Below are 19,237 nucleotides of genomic sequence, written 5' to 3' on the forward strand. Positions count from 1 at the left end.
CTTCAAGTCTCTAAAGAAAGAAATCGAAGAAAACCTCAGAAAATGTAGAGATCTTCCGTGCTCTTGAATTGGTAGAAGTAACATAGTAAAAATGGCCATCCTACCAAAGAGCAATCCACAGATTCAAAGCAATCCCCATCAAAATTCCAACACAATTCTTCATGGACATGGAAAGAACAATTCTCAATTTCATATGGAAAAACAAAAAACCCAGGACAGCAAAAACAATTCTTAACAATAAAAGAACTTCTTGGAAAATCACCAACCCTGATCTCAAGCTGCACTACAGAGCAATAGTGATTGAAAAACCAAACCAAACCAAACCAAACCAAACCAAACCAAACCAAACCAAACCAACCAGAAACCACCCCCCAAAACCCCCAAACAATAATAACAACAACTACAAAAACAACTACATGGTATAGCTCCAAAGACAGACAGATTGATCAGTGAAATAGAATCGAAGACCCAGCAATAAACCCACACACTTATAGGCACTTGATCTTTGACCAAAAAAAAAAAAAAAGCCAAAAATATATAATGGAAAAAAGAAAGAACCTTTAATAAATAGTGCTGGTCTAACTGCCAGTCAATATGTAGAAAAATTAAATAGGTTCATATTTGTCACCTTACACAAAGCTCATGTCAAAATAGATAAAAAAAGAAAACCTCAATATCAAACCAGATATACTGAAGAACAGAATGTGGGAAAGAGCCTCAAACTCACTGGCATGGGGTGGGGTGGATTTTCTAAATAGAACTAGAGTGGCTCAGGCTCTAAGATCAAGAATTGACAAAAGGGGCCTCATGAAACTGAAAATCTTCTGTAAGGCAAAGGACATAGTCAATAGGACAAATCAGCAACCTACAGATTGGGAACAATCTTCACTAATCCCACATCTGATAGAGGGCTAATATGTAAAAATGTATAAAGAACTTAAGCTAACCTCCAAAAAAAAACCCCCAAACAACCCAATCAAAAAACAGGATATAGAGCTAAACAGAGAATTCACAACAAATGACTCTTGAATGGTCAAGAAACACTTAAAGAAATGTTCAGAGTCCTTAGTCATAAGGGAAATGTAAATCAAAATCATTCTGAGATTCCAGTTTATCAGAATGGCAATCAGAATGGCTAAGACCAAAAACTCAGGTGATATCATATGTTGGCAAGAACACAGAGAAAGAGGAGCACTCCTCCATTGCTAGTGGGATTGCAAACTGGTACAACCACTCTGGAAATCAATCTGGAGGCTCCTCAGAAAATTGGAAATAGATCGACCTGAAGACCCAGCTATATCAATCTTGGACATATACTCAAAAGATGCCCCACCATACCACAGGGGCACATGTTTTATTATATTCATAGTGACCTTATCTGGGATGGCCAGAAGCTGGAAACAACCCAGACGTTTCACAAGGGAAGAATGGATACAGAAAATGTGGTTCATTTACATAATGGAATACTATTCAGCTATTAAAAACGAGGACATCATGAATTTTGCAGGCAAATGGATAGAACTAGAACATATCATCCTGAGTAAGGTAACTCAGACCCAAGAAGACATGCATGGCATATATTCATTAAAAAGTGGATATTAGTCAGAAAAGTACAGAATACATAAGATCCAATCCACAGAACTTGAGAAGGTTAAGTAAGAAGCAGAAGGGCCCAAGTAAAAATGTTTTAATTCCACAGAGGTGGGTGAAGAAAACAATCACCTGAGGCAGAGGGAAAGAAGAACCTGAGTGGGGGAGGGGAGAGGCAGGCAGAAAGGAGAAAATGATCAGGTGTCGGGGGTGGGGAGATAGGAGAGAAGCCACAAGGGCCAGCAGAATGAATGGAAATATTCAACCTTGGGGGGTGCGAGGTAGGGGGCACCCTCTAGAAAGTACCAGAGATCAGAGAGGTGAGACACTCTCAGGACTCAAAGGGAAGGACCTAAGATGAAATGCCCAACAGTGGAAAGAAGGAATTCATAAAGCTCGCCTCCAGTAGAAAGACAGGGCATCAAATGGAGGGATGGAGTTGCCATCCCACAGTCAAATCTATGATCCAGAATTGTTCCTGTCTAAAAGAAAAATGGAGAAGAGACTGAGGGAAAAGTGGTCCAGTGACCAGCCCAAATTAGGATCCAGTTCAAGGGGAGGCTCCAAGGCCTGACACTATTACTGATGCTATGGTGTGCTTACAGACAGGAGCTTAGCATGGCTGCCCTCTGAGTGGCCAAACAAGCAGCTGACTGAGACAGACACGGATGGATACTTTCATCCAACCCTTGGATGAAGTCAAGGACCCCTGTAATTGAATTAGGAAAAGGCTGGAAGAAGCTGAGGAGGAGGGTGGCCCTATAGGAAGACCAGCAGTCTCAACTAATCCAGACCCCTGAGATCTCTCAGACACTGAGCCACTAACCAGGCTGCATACATGTACTGGTTCGAGGACCCGACACATATACAGCAGAAGACTACCTGGTCTAGCCTCAGTGGGAGAAGATGTTCTTAACCTTCAAGAGACTTGAGGCCCCAGGGAGTTGGTAGGCATGGTGGCTAGGCGTGGAGAGGGAGACATCCTCTTGGAGACAGGGAGGAGGAGGAATGGGATGAGGATTTTGGGAGGCCAGACTGGGAGGGGGGCAACAACTGGACTTTAAAAAATAGTAATAAAAGTACTAATAACTAGATTCATAAGAATTATTATAGCTATAAAATATGTGCAGATTTGTGAAGAGCTGAGGAAGGAATGATGGTAGCCTATACATATTTGAAAAGTATAATTATCTACCAGGAGGAGAGTTGTAAGCAAATTATGAACATCTATAGCTACAATGTTTGGGAAGAAACCGGAAAAATAGAGTTGAAAGCACCTAAAGCTACCTGCTTGTGGATAATGGAGGTCTATTTTTATATGTAATAGCAAACTGTTATCACTGAAGAGACACATAAAAATATTATACAGACCCAGGAGGCTGATTATGATATGATTAAATGTTACTGAAGATACTAAGTAGCTTTTTTAACATAATTATTCATATCTGTTTCTTTATTCAGTCTGTTACAATATAATTTTGTTGTAAAACTACACATTATACCTAGTATCACATGAATATGTATTTGGGATTGATATGGGCAATTAAATAGTCCTTGAAGATAATTCTTATGTTTTCTGATCTTAGAAATAAACGTACAATCAGTTGTTTCCCAGAGGTCAGTTCTAGAGAGAAATTTGACATTTTTTTTCATCCTAGGATATCAAAATTCAATTCTATGTCTATACTGTCTGGTTTGGTGTGCCAACTTGAATTGACACAAGCTAGCATTATCAGAGAGGAAGGAGCCTCAGTTGAAGAAATAAATGCCTCCATAAGATCTAGCTGAAAGGTATTCTTTCAATTAGTGATCAATGGTAGAGGGCCCTGCCCATTAAGGGTGGTGCCATACCTAGGCTTCTAGTCCTGGGTTATAAAAGGATGCAAATTGAAAAAGCCATGGGAAGCAAGCCAGTAAGCAACACCCCTCCATGGGCTCTGCATCAACTTCTGCCTCCAGGATCCTTCCCTGTCCGAATTCCTGTCCTGACTTCCTTCAATGATAACCTATGATCTAGAAGGGTAAGCTAAATAAACCCTTTTCTCCTCAGCTTGCTTTTAGGTAATGGTGTTTCATCACAGTAATAGAATCCCTAGCAAAGACAATGTATTATAATTCGAATGGGAATTTGGTAAGAACATTATTTTGTAAAATATTGTTGTACTTGATTTTCTGTGTGCTAAGGAACTTTATTGAAAGGGTTTCTGGTTCAGCCCACACTTCAGTGGCAATGTGTCTTGGTTCACACAGCATTTTACTATGTTGCACAGCTGATGTACCTCCTATCTCACATTGTATAGAAAAATCACATATAATATCAAAAGACAGATACCGAAGTATTGATATTTGAACAAATTAATAAAAAATTCCTTCTTTTTCAAAAATATCCTTTAGTTTTATGTGGGTTCTAGACATTGAACCTGAGTCTTCTGTATGACTAAGTTCTCATAATCACAGAGTAAACTCTCCAGTCCCAAGCATATTCTTTAGTTAAATAGATTTTTTTTGTCCCTGAGGAGCTCATTATTAGAACTACTATAGTTGGTAGGAGGGCTTAATGCTGCTTTCTGGGTTTGGAGGTAAATAGCAAGCATTTTTATCTACTGTTGCTATTTGAACATATATGCAAATGTAAGTATGTATTAAATAAAATACTTCAATAATTATTTAAAAAGCATGCTCCTGCTGATCATTTGGTATTGAATAACCAGTGTGTGTGTGTGTGTGTGTGTGTGTGTGTGTGTGTGTGTGTGTGGTCCAGTTTTCTCACCTCAGCATTCTCCAGTTACCTATCTTTTTTCTTTGTTCATGTTTTTTGTTTTTGGTCTTAACTAGGGCAGAGACCCCTGAGAGATTTCCCCCCTTTCATATTAACATGTCCACTTGGGTCATCACTGTCTCAGTCTTGTTTAAGCAGTAATGTTTCATGGGAATAGCCCCCCCCTTTTTTTTTTTTTGATTTTTGAGACAGGGTTTCTCTGTATAGTCCTGGCTGTCCTGGAACTCACTCTGTAGACCAAGGTGGCCTCGAACTCAGAAATCTGCCTGCCTTTGCCTCCCAAGTGCTGGGATTAAAGACTTGTTCCACCACTGCCCAGCTTGGGAATAGACTCTTTAATGTTTCTAGGAGGCACAATTTCACAGCAAGCTTCCTGTTCCTCTAGCTCTTGAAATCTTTCCACTCCCTCTTCCACAATGATCCCTGAACCTTAGGTACAGAAATTGTGTTGCAGATGTATGGAGATGGAACTGGGCACCACACAGTCTCTTGTTTTGTGTTTTTGATTGGTTGTAGCTTTCTGTAGTAGTCTCTGTTACAAATAGAATTTTTTCTTCATGAAGGATAAAAACTACACTTACTTATAGATATAAGATCACATATTTAGAATGTAGTTAGGAATTATGCTAGTTTAGTAAAGTGGTGGCTGTAGGTTCTCCTCCAAGCTCCATGGCTTTTCTAGCCATAAGTAATTGTCTAGGTTTCCAGTACCAGGCGTGTTTTCCCTCTTATTTAATGGACCACAAGTACAATTAGAGAGCTGTTGCCTACTGCCCAGGTATGAATGCTACTGCAGCACCCTTATTGTTATTGCACCATGCTGATTGTTGTTGTATTTCATAGGTATCATGGCTGGGTAGTACTATTGGTGTTCTCCTCCTTTGGAACCTTGTGAAGCACCTTCTGGTACAATTAAAGTTAGCCCTGGGGAGGAGACTTTGAGGTCAGATCCAGCTCACGGCACTCTGGGTCCTATGTGTGAAGTACATGGTGTCTTCAGCAATAGGGCCTTACCTATCACCCCTGGAAGGCAACCAAAGGCAACAGGAATAGTCTATAATTTTTTGGAAGTTTCTTGGACAACCCTGATAAAAAACTCAAAAGGGGGCTTCTCATGCATGGTGTTGGAGTTTTTGTTAAATGTTCTATAGTTCTTTAGGGGAGCACTGTAATCCCAGATTGGAAGATTTTATTTAGTCTATGTATACACAAACTTATATTTATAATATGTAATTATAGGTAGATAGATAATAATATGCATCCTTATGACTTTTTCCAGATATCTTTACTGTTATTTTACCCTGTTCTTCCTTTTACCGCATTTATTTCCCTTCCCCATCACAAATCAAAGCCTTCCTACTTCCCCTTCAAATCACTTGTACCCTACTTGTACCCTTTATAGTGCCCCCCAATATATACTCATGCCTGCAGATTTGGAGCTTGAAACTCCAGATGAGAGAGAACATGTGATCTTTGTCTTTCAGGGTCTAGATAACCTCATCAATATGATGGTTTCTAGTTCCATACATTTAACTACAAATTTTATGATTTAATTTTTTTACAGTAGAATAATATTCCAAAGTATATATGTACCACATTTTCATTATCCGTTTATGAGTTGAAGGGCATTTAGATTGTTTTCATTTCCTAGCTAATATGAATAGGAACTTAATAATATGGCTGAGCAAGAGTATCTATGGGGTAGGACGTGGATTTCTTTGAGCATATGCCACAGAGTGATATAGGTGGGTTATATGGTAGATCTAGTTTTAGCTTCTGAAAATTCTCCATACAGATTTTGAAAATGCGTGGACCAGTTTGCAATCAACAGTGACTGAGAGTCCCCATTTACCCCAGTGTTTGTTGTTGAATATTTTTTGTTTATCTTTACCACTCTGCCTGGAGTTACATGAAATATCAAAATTATTCTTACTTTCATTTCCCCAATTGCTAGGAACAATCAATAGTAAGTTTTTTTTAGTCTTTTTAAATTTCTTCTTTTGAGAACTCTTATATCAAATCCCAAGGCCAGTTTTTTAATGGGTCATATTTTCATTGTGTTTCAAATTCTTTATGTATCTGGATGCTAATTCTCTGTCAGATTTAGAACTGGCAAAGATTTTTCTTCCACTTTGCCTTTACCTGATTATTTCTTTAGCTGTACAGAAGATTTTTAGCTTCATGAAGTTCTTATCCATTGTTGACCTCAATTCCTGGGCAAACAGGGTCCAATTCAGAAAGTCCTTTCCTACATCTATACCCTGTAGCGTACTGCCTATGTTCCCATCTAGAACTTTCAGATTTCATATTTAGGTTTTTGACGCATTTAGAGTTAGTTGTTATGCAAAGTGGTGGATATGGGCCTACTTTCAGTATTTTTTTGTGTGGATATCTAGCTTTCCAAGCACAATCTGTTAAATATGTTGGTTTTTTTCTCCAGTGTAAGTTTTTGGCATCTTTGTTGAATATTAGCAGTAGTCAAAAAAAATTGGCTGTAGATCTTTGAAAGTCTGGTAGACTTCTGCTGTGAAACCATCAGGGTTTAGACCTTTTTATTTGGGAAGCTTTTTATTAGTTTCAATTTTCTCACTGTTACCCTCTGCCTAGGTTGTTGATCTTTTCTGTTTACTTTTGGTAGTTTTGCTATATGTAGAAAGCTATCTATTTCTTTTAGGTTTTCCAGCTTAATGGAGCACATTTTTTTAAGTATTCTCATATAATATTCTGAATTTCTTTGGTGTCTGTTATATCTCTCTGTTGATTTCTGATTCTTTTCATTTGGGTCACCTCTTTGATTCCATCAATCTTGCTTATTTTCTCAAAGAAGCAGTTTTTAGATTCATTGAATCCTTATACTGTTTTTTTGTCTTTGTGTTTCATTAATTTTGTAATTAATCCAGGGAATTTTTTATGTTTTCTTAATTTATTTTTTAGCCCATTTGTCATTCTGCAATGAACTATTTAATCTTCACAACTTTGTGTACTTAATAGAGATATGTTTGCTGTTTATATTTATTTTGTTGTGTCAAAACACAATACATGGAATTACTTAAAACTTTATCAATTCATTTTATGACACAGATGTGGTCTATTTTGGAGAAATTCCCATGCTGCTGAGTAGAATGTGTGTTATTTGGTATTTGGGTCAACTATTCTGTGGATATCTGTTAAGTCCATTTGTTTATGATGTCATTTAATTTTGACATTTCTCTGCTTTATTATTTTTATCCAGATGACTTTATTTTGGAGAATTTGAGGCATTTAAATCATCTTCTATTAATGAGTTAATGTTAATCTGTGTCTTTAATTCTAGCCCTATACTTTTTATAAACTGGGTAAACCAGAGTTTGATAATATCTTCTTTGTTAATTGTTCCTTTGATTAAAATAAAGTGTCTTTCTTTATCTCTTCTGATTGGTTTAGTTTGGTGTCTGTTTTGTCTCATATTAGGATATCATGTGATGTCTGCTTGTTTCATTTGTTTGGAGTATATTTCTATCTTTTCACACGCAGGCAGTGCCTGCTCATCTTTAAAGTTAAGATCGGTTTCTTGTAGAGAACAGATATCTCTCTCTCTCTCTCTCTCTCTCTCTCTCTCTCTCTCTCTCTCTCTTGACCTGAAAACATAGAAAACTTTCATTTGTCCAAGAAATTGGTGCCTCCAAACCCTTGGGCTCACTATCCACAAATGCAGGGGAATGAACCAGGCAGGGCTTACTATCCAAAGATGCAGAAGAATGCATCGTATAGAGCACAGTATCCGAAGATGCAGGAGAATGCACCATGCAGGGTTACAGAATTAGCTTCTGTAATTGAGAGTATGGAATGAGGAGGGCCTGGGAAATCCAAGTCTAGAAACTTAATTTTGGTAAATTGTTTTCTAAATCTGCTGGATAGGAGATGAGTCAGATTGCTTGTAGCTTCTGGGCATCAGGTTTAAACATAAGTCATATTGCCTGGTTTTGGAATGACTTCCCAGATGAAGGGCTGATGGGGACTGAATGTTTTTGGAAGTCTATAGGCAGCAGGTTTCTTGAAACCTTGGGCCTTTATTTTGGTCCAGGTTTAGGATATGGGTCTTTTTTTTCAGACCCTTAATGGATAAAGGATAGGAGTCATTGATTTTTGTGTGGCAAGTTCTTACTGGCAGAGAGGGTATCATTTGGAAGTTCTGTACTGTTTTTACTTCATCCTGTGTAGACTGAGTGATGGCAGTAACTTGAACCAGGAAGAACTTCTGAAAAAGTTTAAAAGGCAGGGTGAAAATGTAAATAGGATAATTAGGAGAAACAGGGTAGGGGAAGGAGCCTAGATAGTAGGGAACCAAGAACTCATCTAGAGAATGAAGCTTGTTGAGGAATTCCCTGGACAACACTTGAACTAGTGTGGATTTGTTTCTTTAGAAGCACACTGTCCCTGAAGGAGGGCACAGATCTCTCCACAGGCAACAGAGAGAAGGTCTAGGCCACTTTGATTTTGAGTACCACAGTGACCAAGGAATCGAACTATTCCATCCTCATTCAAACTGACTATACCTAAATTAGAGGGAAAGACCCTTCAGTGACTTTAAAAACATCTCTTGAAAAGAGAGTGGATATTTGGGGCTCCTGAGTCAACCCTTTGCTGAGTATGCCTTTACAAGTATCAGATTGTGGACCTCAGCCTTGGGTTTTCAGTTCACCCATAAAGATACTTGAACCAACCTTTAAAATGCTGAGGAGAGCTTTTAAAACAGACTGTACCTTTTTGCTTTCATTAAAACCTGCAACATTTGCTCTTTCCAATGTCTGCTCAAGGGACCATACCTCTCTGTGTATGGTTGTGTGTGTGTGTGTGTGTGTGTGTGTGTGTGTGTGAGAGAGAGACAGAGACAGAGCCACAGAGAGACACAGAGAAAGAGACAGAGAGAGAGAGAGACAGAAATTAGAGGAATACATGTGGCTTTACTCTTGTCAAGGCTGTGTATGATCTGACTGGTAGCGGGGTTAGATCTAAAAGAAATTTCAGAAAAAAAATTTGTTTGTGCCAATTTGTATTCAGAATATAGTCATTACAATTGAGGAAAGTATTTTTGATGTTTTAATTTGACTTTTAAATGCCTATTTTCCAAAAGAAATCACTCTAATTCTACACTTAACCTTTATCTATTGTTTGTTTGGGTTTTTTGAGATAGGATCTCATCTCGAATTGAGCTCATTAATACCAAAGGATGAGCTTGCTCTCCTGATACACGTTCCAAGTACTAGGATCATAATCATGCACACACAGCATATGAAGTGTTCGGCATGGAAGTCAAGGGTTCATGCATGTTAGGCAAGCACACACCAACTAAGCTATGTTCCCACTCTACCCTTAGTTTACATACATCCTATAGGATAAGAAATGATTCAATTTTTCATGCAATCTTAAACTAGGCAATGCTCAGCAGGTGTGAATAAGTAATACTCACATCAAATGCTTTCTGCAGGGAGATGTTTGATGCTATTAAACAGATCCTGGCTGCAAAAACTGGAGATCCAGTTCTAGTTCTAAACCTCAAATAGCATGCAAGTAGTTTCTATACAACTATATACCCAGCTGCTGGTTGTCCATTCCCAGCTCAAACCCCTTCTTTGTCCTTACCATGTTCCACAGGCAGAATCTGGTTGCAAAGGGAATGCAGGCATATGTATGCTGTAGACCTTGGTTGGAGATCTCAGATGCACAATATGAGCCCATGGCTAGACTTCTGCAACAATCAATACACAAGCACACACATAGCCCAGTGTCAAATACTAGGTTCCTTGGATCAAGAATTAGATTTTTTGAGAAGACTATGAGATATAGAACCTGTCCTTGCATATCTAGAGAAGTATTAGAGGAAGATTCTTTAGGGTGTCCTGACCATAATTGTCACAGCCTTTTATTTTTGTTTTTTTGATGTAAAGTCTGATGTAGCCCAGCAGTAGCTTTGAACTTGTTAAATAAAAGAGGATGATCTTAAACTTCTGACCCTCATGTCTATCTCCAAAATGCTAAAAATTCAGGTCTTTACTCCACATCCAATTTATGTGGTGTTGGAGCTCAAACCAAGCACATTTTAGGCAACCAATTTAGTTATATCTCTACCGTAATGGAATATACCTCATCTTGCCCAGGTTCCTGAATATAAGTCCAGTGATTCTCAACAAGTTTGAGTTTCCTCAATAATTCTTTCCTGTATCAACCATTAGCTGCTGCAACAGATCCAAGACCCAGTGGCTTAACATGTAGACACTTACTCACATACCATGAGCCAACGAGATGCTTGGCTGGATTTGATGTTCACATTACATGGAAAGCCAGGAATCCAAAAACTGTTTTCTGGTAAAATTTACAGCCCTCTGTATTGAGATGTTGGCAAGAAGTCATGTCTTACCTAGAGTGGCTGGTTGTTGTTCATCACTAAAATCAGCCCCACAAGAAAACTGAAGTGAATCTGATTGATTCTTTTTTTTTTTCTTTCTTTCTTTTTTTTTTTTTTTTAGGTTGAAACAAGTTTTGTGAACCAACACAGTCTCTGATACCTGAAAGCAAATCTGGGAGGGATTTCTGGAAAAACCTTCCTTTCCCTTCAGAGAACTGCAAGGGAGGGGTTCTCTCTCACTATCTTCCTCTTATTTGTGATGTGCTAGGAACTACAACCAGTTAGAGCCAGTACTGAGCACAGAAAAATGAGGTTACATGTTCCCACCATTTTATTGGTTATTGAACCCATTTTAAGATTTCATATTCTTTAACATCTCCTTGAACATAAGAATGAACTAAAATGTTTATCATTGTAGCTACTTAGTGGCAGTTTTTTATTAATTTTCATAAAAAATCCTGATCTCCACAAACTGTTTCTTCATGTTGTTCAACAAGATAAATATCATTTAATTAAATAATTTGTTTTCAGTTGCTACATGGCTTGGTTCAGTGTGATTTAATCATAAGGAAGGTGGTGTTTTCTGTTCTCCATGAATATCAAGCCCACTTAGGTGAGCTGCTTGGAAAGAGAAACCACTCAGAACATTCACATTTTCAGAAGCCCTCAGTTCTAGTTCCCATGAGCAAAGTAAACTTCATTTTTAAAATTTTTTTTTACTAGGATTCCCTACTCCTGAGTCTGGCATGGACTTACTAGGGGTGGAATGACATGATTCCTGCTCCGGAGACAGGGCCACCAGGCATAGGCCTCCACAACTGTCAATGGCTGCTGTGGGTATAAGGGTTGTTTGTATAATAATGTACATATATATTTTCATGTCCCTGTTTTGAGGAATGTCATCTCTGTTAAGATTAATGACTCCATGATAATAAGAGACAGCACACCAGAGCTCCCTGGGTCTAAAGAGCTAGCCTGAAAACACACATGGAGTGACCCATGTCTCTAGCTGTATTTGTGGAGGAGCATGGACTTGTTGGGCATCAGTAGGAGAGAAGGACCTTGGTCCCTTGAAGGCTGGATGCCCAAGTGAAGGGAAATTTGAGGGAGGGGAGGTGGAAGTGGGTGGGTAGGTGAAGGCACACTCTCACAGAAATAAGAGGAGGGAGGATGGGTTAAGGAGTTTCTGGGGGTGGAGAATGGGGAAAGGAGATTACACCTGAAATGTAGATAAATAAAGTACCCAATAATAAAAAAAAAAGAAAAAGAAAAACAAACAAGCAAATAATGGAACTGGCTATGGTAGTCGAACATTTAAGACTCTTTAGCAGCAATTTAACATTACCCATATTATGGGGATTCCTTATAATTGTCAAGGACAAGAAACTGTGGAATGGGCCTATAGAACTTTAAAACAATATCTTTATAAAAATAAAAAAGGGAGAGATATACCCCTTTACACCACAAATTTATTTATTTATTTATTTATTTATTTATTTATTTATTTATTTTTAAATTTGGATGCCAAGGAACTTTCTGCCTAGTGTCTATGGCATTCTACAACTAGGCATACTTATGTATAGATGAAAGGGAAGAATCCACTTACTGGCATAAGGCATGATCCTGATCTGGTATTAAATATAGGGAAGAGGGCATGTTTGTGTTTTTTCTGCAGGATGTTGAAGGAGCATGGTGGCCACCAGAGTGATTGGTGAGACATGCTGATGCCAGGACAAAGAATGATGCTGACGTATGACCTTGCTGAGTGCCCTGACAATGGTGACTGGGAAGCTGAATTGGACATATGTTCCTGACCCACCATTGCTTACCTACACCCTGATAGGATAAGCTGCCTTGCCTCAAGTTCTTAGACCTTGTGGAACAGAGTATCAAAAAGAGAAGTTATAATGATTCTTGCATTGTTATTAAATGTGACCAGTTATTCAGACTCAATCATGGACTGGTCTAGAAATCAATCCAATATTGGAAATAACAGTCTTCATTTGGAAGTTTGTTTCTGGACATTTTCAGAGACATATTTGGAAATTAGCTGCAGTTCTCTATGATGTTATGTTAGTGAGAGATAAAGTTGGGACAGAATCTGGTTTCAAACAGGTCTCAGCACATGTGTTAAAGCTCCTTTAATTGTCAAGTTAAAAATACTTTTAATGTAAGTCGTATTGATTGTACATCTAATTGTATTTGTGTTTTGAAATCTGGCATGTCAGTTACAGAGGTCTATCAACCAGCTTTTGTTTTAGTGCCCTGAGTATCACAGAATCTTGGTATTCTAAAAACAGCTTGCAAGTACTGGAAGGAATGAGTCAGGCTTTAAGCAGAAGGAAGAGAGTAGTGGGCTTGATTATTGTTGGTATAACAGCTTTAATTACATTAATTGCTAGCACCACTGCTTCTGCAATTGCTGTGACACAAGAAGTTAAGATAGCTACTTTTGTTAATCATTTAGCAAAAAATGTTACTAATGTGTGGAATATACCAGAGGATTTAGATAGGCATTTGGAAGAATGGATTGATGGTCTTTATCCTATTCAAATTACTGGAAGGAGGTTCAGAATTTAAGTATAAGGAGCCATCTTGAGTGTCATGCCAAATACCATTGGATTCATGTTAGTTCTGCAATTTACAGTGGTACTCATTATAATTAGGAAGAAGTTTAATGGCACGTGCAGTATATTTGGCATAATTCTAACACCTCTCTGGATGTTTTAACGATACATAAGGAGCTTATGAATGTCAAGAATAACGCTCTGCTGAGTGTTGATATGGTAGATATTACAGATAAAATTACCTATAGCCTAAGGTCAGTATTCTACTTTGGTCAAGCTTCAAAAATGGCATGTATAGCTTGATCATGCTAGCCCTTTTTGTCCTGGGAATACTTTTATTCCTGCCCATTGTGTTAAAGCTTTTCTTCAACAACATCATGATGGGAGCCAAGTACATGACTTGAACCTGAAAATGGACCCCCAGACAGAGTTATTAAATTAACAGGCTGGCAAGCCAAGGATGGGTAAGATTTTGCACAGAGCCTTACCAACCTAAGAAAGAAGTGCATTGTTTTTGATAATGCATATTCCATGATGGGTAAGGAAGGCATTCTCGTCAGAATGACCTAAAACAGGCTCAGTCTTGTTAATGAAATAAAGAAGTGGGAGAGGCAGAGAGTCTTGGTGGGGTGCTTTGTCAGATTCTGACATGGGCCAAGGACAAGGAACTGGGCTGCTTGTCAGAAATATGACATTGACCAAGGACAAGGAAGTAGGCTTCAGGCAATAATCTGACATTAGGCTAGAAGAAAGAAGTAATTTCATGTAGGAATCTAAATCTTAGGCTAGAACAAAGAAGTAATCTTAAGCATGGACCTAAATATTAGGCTAGAACAAAGAAGTAATTTCAGACAGGAATCTAAATTTTAGGCTAGAACAAGGCAGTAGGCTTCAGACATGAAAATGACCTTGGGCTAGGACAGGGAAGCAGGCTCAGATACTTTGGGCATCCTGATAAGCCCTTAGAAACAGTGATCACAGGAGTGTTCATGTAATTGTGTTTAATGCCTTGCTTTTTCTTTGACTATTTGTGTTTATTGTATTGCTTGTTCCTTGACCATTGTTTGTATCTATTGTTTTGCTAGACCCTCAATCTAGAACTGACCTTAATACATGCATGTAATCAAAATGGTATAAAAGCATAAAGGAGGAGTGGTGATGGGATAGGGGGTTCTAGGGAGGAGAAATGGGGAAAGGGAATGACATCTGTATTGTAAATAAATAAAATATCCAATAAAAAATGATCAACGACTCCATGATAATCATAGACAGTATGAGTCTGAGAGACAAAGGTGTGGCTAATGTCTCAGCAAATGTTACACACTGGGACCTTCAGGACAGCCCTTAAGGCTGTGGAAAAGAACTCTAAAAAAGTGAGTTCAAAAATATATAATTTCTCAACTACGTAAAAATATAAGGATGGCCTTCTGCCCCTGCCTGGTCCTCTGGGCTGGAGCAGACACAGAGTCGGTCTGCTCCCGTCCTGTTGAGAAACTGAATCCTGAGTCATCCAGGAGCCACTGCACTCAGAGCAGCTGGTAAGAACTCCATCTCACTCCCTAAACCCCAGAGATAGATCGGGGAGCCAGGGACATCCAGGGCACAGCAGCTACCCAAACCCCGCCCCTCCAGAATTCCACTTCCCTTCTGCCCCTGCCTGGTCCTCTGGGCTGGAGCAGACACAGAGTTGGTCTGCTCCTGTCCTGTGGAGAAACTGAATCCTGAGTCATCCAGGAGCCACTGCACTCAGAGCAGCTGACACAGAGTCGGTCTGCTCCTGTCCTGTTGAGAAACTGAATCCTGAGTCATCCAGGAGCCACTGCACTCAGAGCAGCTGGAGCCACTGCACTCAGAGCAGCTGAAACTGAATCCTGAGTCATCGAGGACCCACTGCACTCAGAGCAGAAGGATTTCCAGATCCAAGAAGTGGCCTGAGTCCCAGGAGTTATTCCACCCAGGAGATTAGGAGCATAAGACCACAGAGACCTCTGGACTCTGAGGAGCTCTGCAATAAGCAAGATAACTGGAAATACAGACTCCAGTTTTACACAGTGAGGGCAGGTACCACTAGAGTTAACCAGATGGCGAAAGGCAAGTGCAAGAACATAAGCAACGGAAACCAAAGTTTCTTGGCATCATCAGTGCCCAATTCTCCCAATATAGCAAGCCCTGAACACCCCATCACACCTGAAAAGCAGGATTCAGAATTAAAATCACTTCTCATGATGATGATAGAGGATTATAAGAAGGAATTAAGTAACTCCCTTAAAGAAATACAGGAGAGTACAAGTAAACAGATAGAAGCCCTTAAAGAGGAATCACAGAAATCCCTTAAAGAAATGGAAGAAAACACAAAGAAGGAATTAAACAAAAACATTCAGGATCTGAAACTAGAAATAGAAACAATAAAGAAAGTTCAAAGGGAGACAACCATGGAGATAGAAAACCTAAGAAAGAGATCAGGAGTCACAGACGCAAGCATCACCAACCGAATACAAGAGATAGAAGAGAGAATCTCAAATGCAGAAGATACGGTGGAAAATATTGACACAGTTGTCAAAGAAAATGCAAAATGCAAAAAACTCCTAACTCAAAACATCCAGGAAATCCAGGACACAATGAGAAGACCAAACCTAAGGATAATAGGTATAGATGAGAATGAAGATTCCCAACTTAAAGGGCCAGTAAATATCTTCAACAAAATTATTGAGGAAAACTTCCCTAACCTAAAGAACAAGATGCCCATAAACATACAAGAAGCCTACAGAACACCAAATAGACTAGACCAGAAAAGAAATACCTCCCGTCACATAATAATCAAAACATCAGATGCACAAAACAAAGAAAAAATACTAAAAGCAGTAAGGGAAAAAGGTCAAGTAACATATAAAGGCAGACCTATAAGAATTACACCAGACTTCTCACCAGAGACTATAAAAGCCAGAAGAGCCTGGACTGACATCATACAGACACTAAGAGAACACAATTGCCAGCCCAGATTACTATACCCAGCAAAACTCTCAATCATTATAGATGGTGAAACCAAGATATTCCATGACAAAACCAAATTTGCACAATATCTTCCCACAAACCCAGCACTTCAAAGGATAATTGATGGAAAATGCCAACACAAGGAGGGAAACTACAACCTAGGAAAAGCAAGTAAGTAATCTTCCAACAACCCCCAAAAAAGATACAAACATAACTTTACCTCTAATAAAAAAAATAACAGGAAGCAACAATCATTTTTCCTTAATATCTCTTAACATCAATGGTCTCAATTCCCCAATAAAAAGACGCAGACTATAAGACTGGATACACAAACAAGACCCAGAATTTTGCTGCATACAAGAAACGCACCTCAGTGACAAAGACAGACACTACCTCAGAATAAAAGGGTGGAAAACAATTTTTCAAGCCAATGGTCCCAAGAAACAAGCTGGAGTAGCCATTCTAATATCAAATAAAATCGACTTTCATCCAAAATTAATCATAAAAGATAAGGAAGGACACTTCATACTCATCAAAGGAAAAATCTACCAAGGTGAACTCTCAATTCTGAACATCTATGCTCCAAATGCAAGGGCACCTACATACATAAAAGAAACTTTACTAAAGCTCAAAACACACATTACACCTCACACAATAATAGTGGGGGATTTCAACACCCCACTGTCAGCAATGGACAGATCATGGAAACAGAAACTAAACAGAGACACTTTGAAATTAACAGAAGTTATGAACCAAATGGACTTAACAGACATCTATAGAACATTTCATCCTAAACCAAAAGAATATACCTTTTTCTCAGCACCTCATGGTACCTTCTCCAAAATAGACCATATAATTGGTCACAAAACAAGCCTCTACAGATACAAAAAGATTGAAATAATCCCTTGCATCTTATCAGATCACCACGGACTAAGACTGGTCTTTAATAATGACAAAAACAATGGAAAACCCACGTACACATGGAAACTGAACAACTCTCTACTCAATGATGACTTGGTCAAGGAAGAAATAAAGAAAGAAATAAAAGACTTTTTAGAATTCAATGAAAATGAGGACACATCATACCAAAACTTGTGGGACTCCATGAAGGCAGTGCTAAGAGGAAAGCTCATAGCTCTAAGTGCCTACAAAAAGAAACTGGAAAGAGCACACACTAACAAGTTGACTGCACAACTAAAAGCTCTAGAACAAAAAGAAGCAAATACACCCAGGAGGAGTAGAAGGCAGGAAATAATCAAACTCAGGGCTGAAATCAACCAAATAGAAACAGAAAGAACAATACAAAATATCAATAAAACCAGGAGTTGGTTCTTTGAGAAAATCAACAAGATAGATAAACCCTTAGCCAGATTAACCAGAGGGCACAGAGACAGTATCCAAATTAATAAAATCAGAACTGAAAAGGGAGACATAACAACAGAAACTGAAGAAATTCAAAAAATCATCAGATCCTACTACAAAGGCCTATACTCAACAAAACTGGAAAACCTGGATGAAATGGACAATTTCCTAGACAGATACCAGGTACCGAAGTTTAACCAGGAGCAGATAAACCATCTAAATAGTCCCATAACCCCTCAGGAAATAGCAGCAGTCATCAAAAGCCTCCCCACTAAAAAAAGCCCAGGACCAGATGGTTTTAGTGCTGAATTCTATCAGACCTTCAAGGAAGACCTAATACCAATTCTCTTCAAACTATTCCACAAAATAGAGACAGAAGGAACACTACCCAATTCGTTCTATGAAGCTACAATTACACTCATACCCAAACCCCACAAGGACCCGACAAAGAAAGAGAACTTCAGACCAATCTCCCTTATGAACATCGATGCAAAAATACTCAATAAAATTCTAGCAAACCGAATCCAAGACCACATCAAAACAATCATCCATCATGATCAAGTAGGTTTTATCCCAGGAATACAGGGATGGTTCAATATTCGGAAATCCATCAATGTAATCCACTATATAAACAAACTTAAAGAAAAAAACCACATGATCATCTCACTAGATGCTGAGAAAGCATTTGACAAAATTCAACATCCCTTCATGATAAAAGTCTTGGAAAGATCAGGAATTCAAGGCCCCCTACCTAAACATAGTAAAAGCAATTTACAGCAAACCAGTAGCCAACATCAAGCTAAATGGAGAGAAACTTGAAGCAATCCCACTAAGATCAGGGACTAGACAAGGTTGCCCACTCTCCCCCTACCTATTCAATATAGTACTGGAAGTCTTAGCCAGAGCAATTAGACAGCAAAAAGAAGTCAAAGGGATACAAATAGGAAAGGAAGAAGTCAAAATATCGCTATTTGCAGATGATATGATAGTATACTTAAGTGACCCCCAAACTTCCACCAGAGAACTCCTAAACCTGATAAACAACTTCAGCAAAGTGGCTGGTTATAAAATCAACTCAAACAAATCAGTAGCCTTCCTCTACATGAAAGATAAACAGACTGAAAAAGAAATTAGGGAAATGACACCCTTCACAATAGTTGCAAATAATATAAAATACCTTGGTGTGAATCTAACCAAGCAAGTGAAAGACCTGTATGACAAGAACTTCAAGTCTCTGAAGAAAGAAATTGAAGAAGATCTCAGAAGATGGAAAGATCTCCCATGCTCATGGATTGGCAGGATTAATATAATAAAAATGGCCATCTTGCCAAAAGCAATCTACAGATTCAATGCAATCCCCATTAAAATCCCAACTCAATTCTTCACAGAGTTAGAAAAGGAAATTCTCAAATTCATATGGAATAACAAAAAACCCAGGATAGCGAAAACTATTCTCAACAATAAAAGAACTTCTGGAGGAATTACCATCCCTGACCTCAAGCTGTACTACAGAGCAATAGTGATAAAAAGTACCTGGTATTGGTACAGAGACAGGCAGGAAGA

This window comes from Grammomys surdaster, unplaced genomic scaffold (assembly GCF_004785775.1).
Source record: "Grammomys surdaster isolate TR1022 unplaced genomic scaffold, NIH_TR_1.0 140, whole genome shotgun sequence".
NCBI lineage: Eukaryota > Metazoa > Chordata > Mammalia > Rodentia > Muridae > Grammomys > Grammomys surdaster.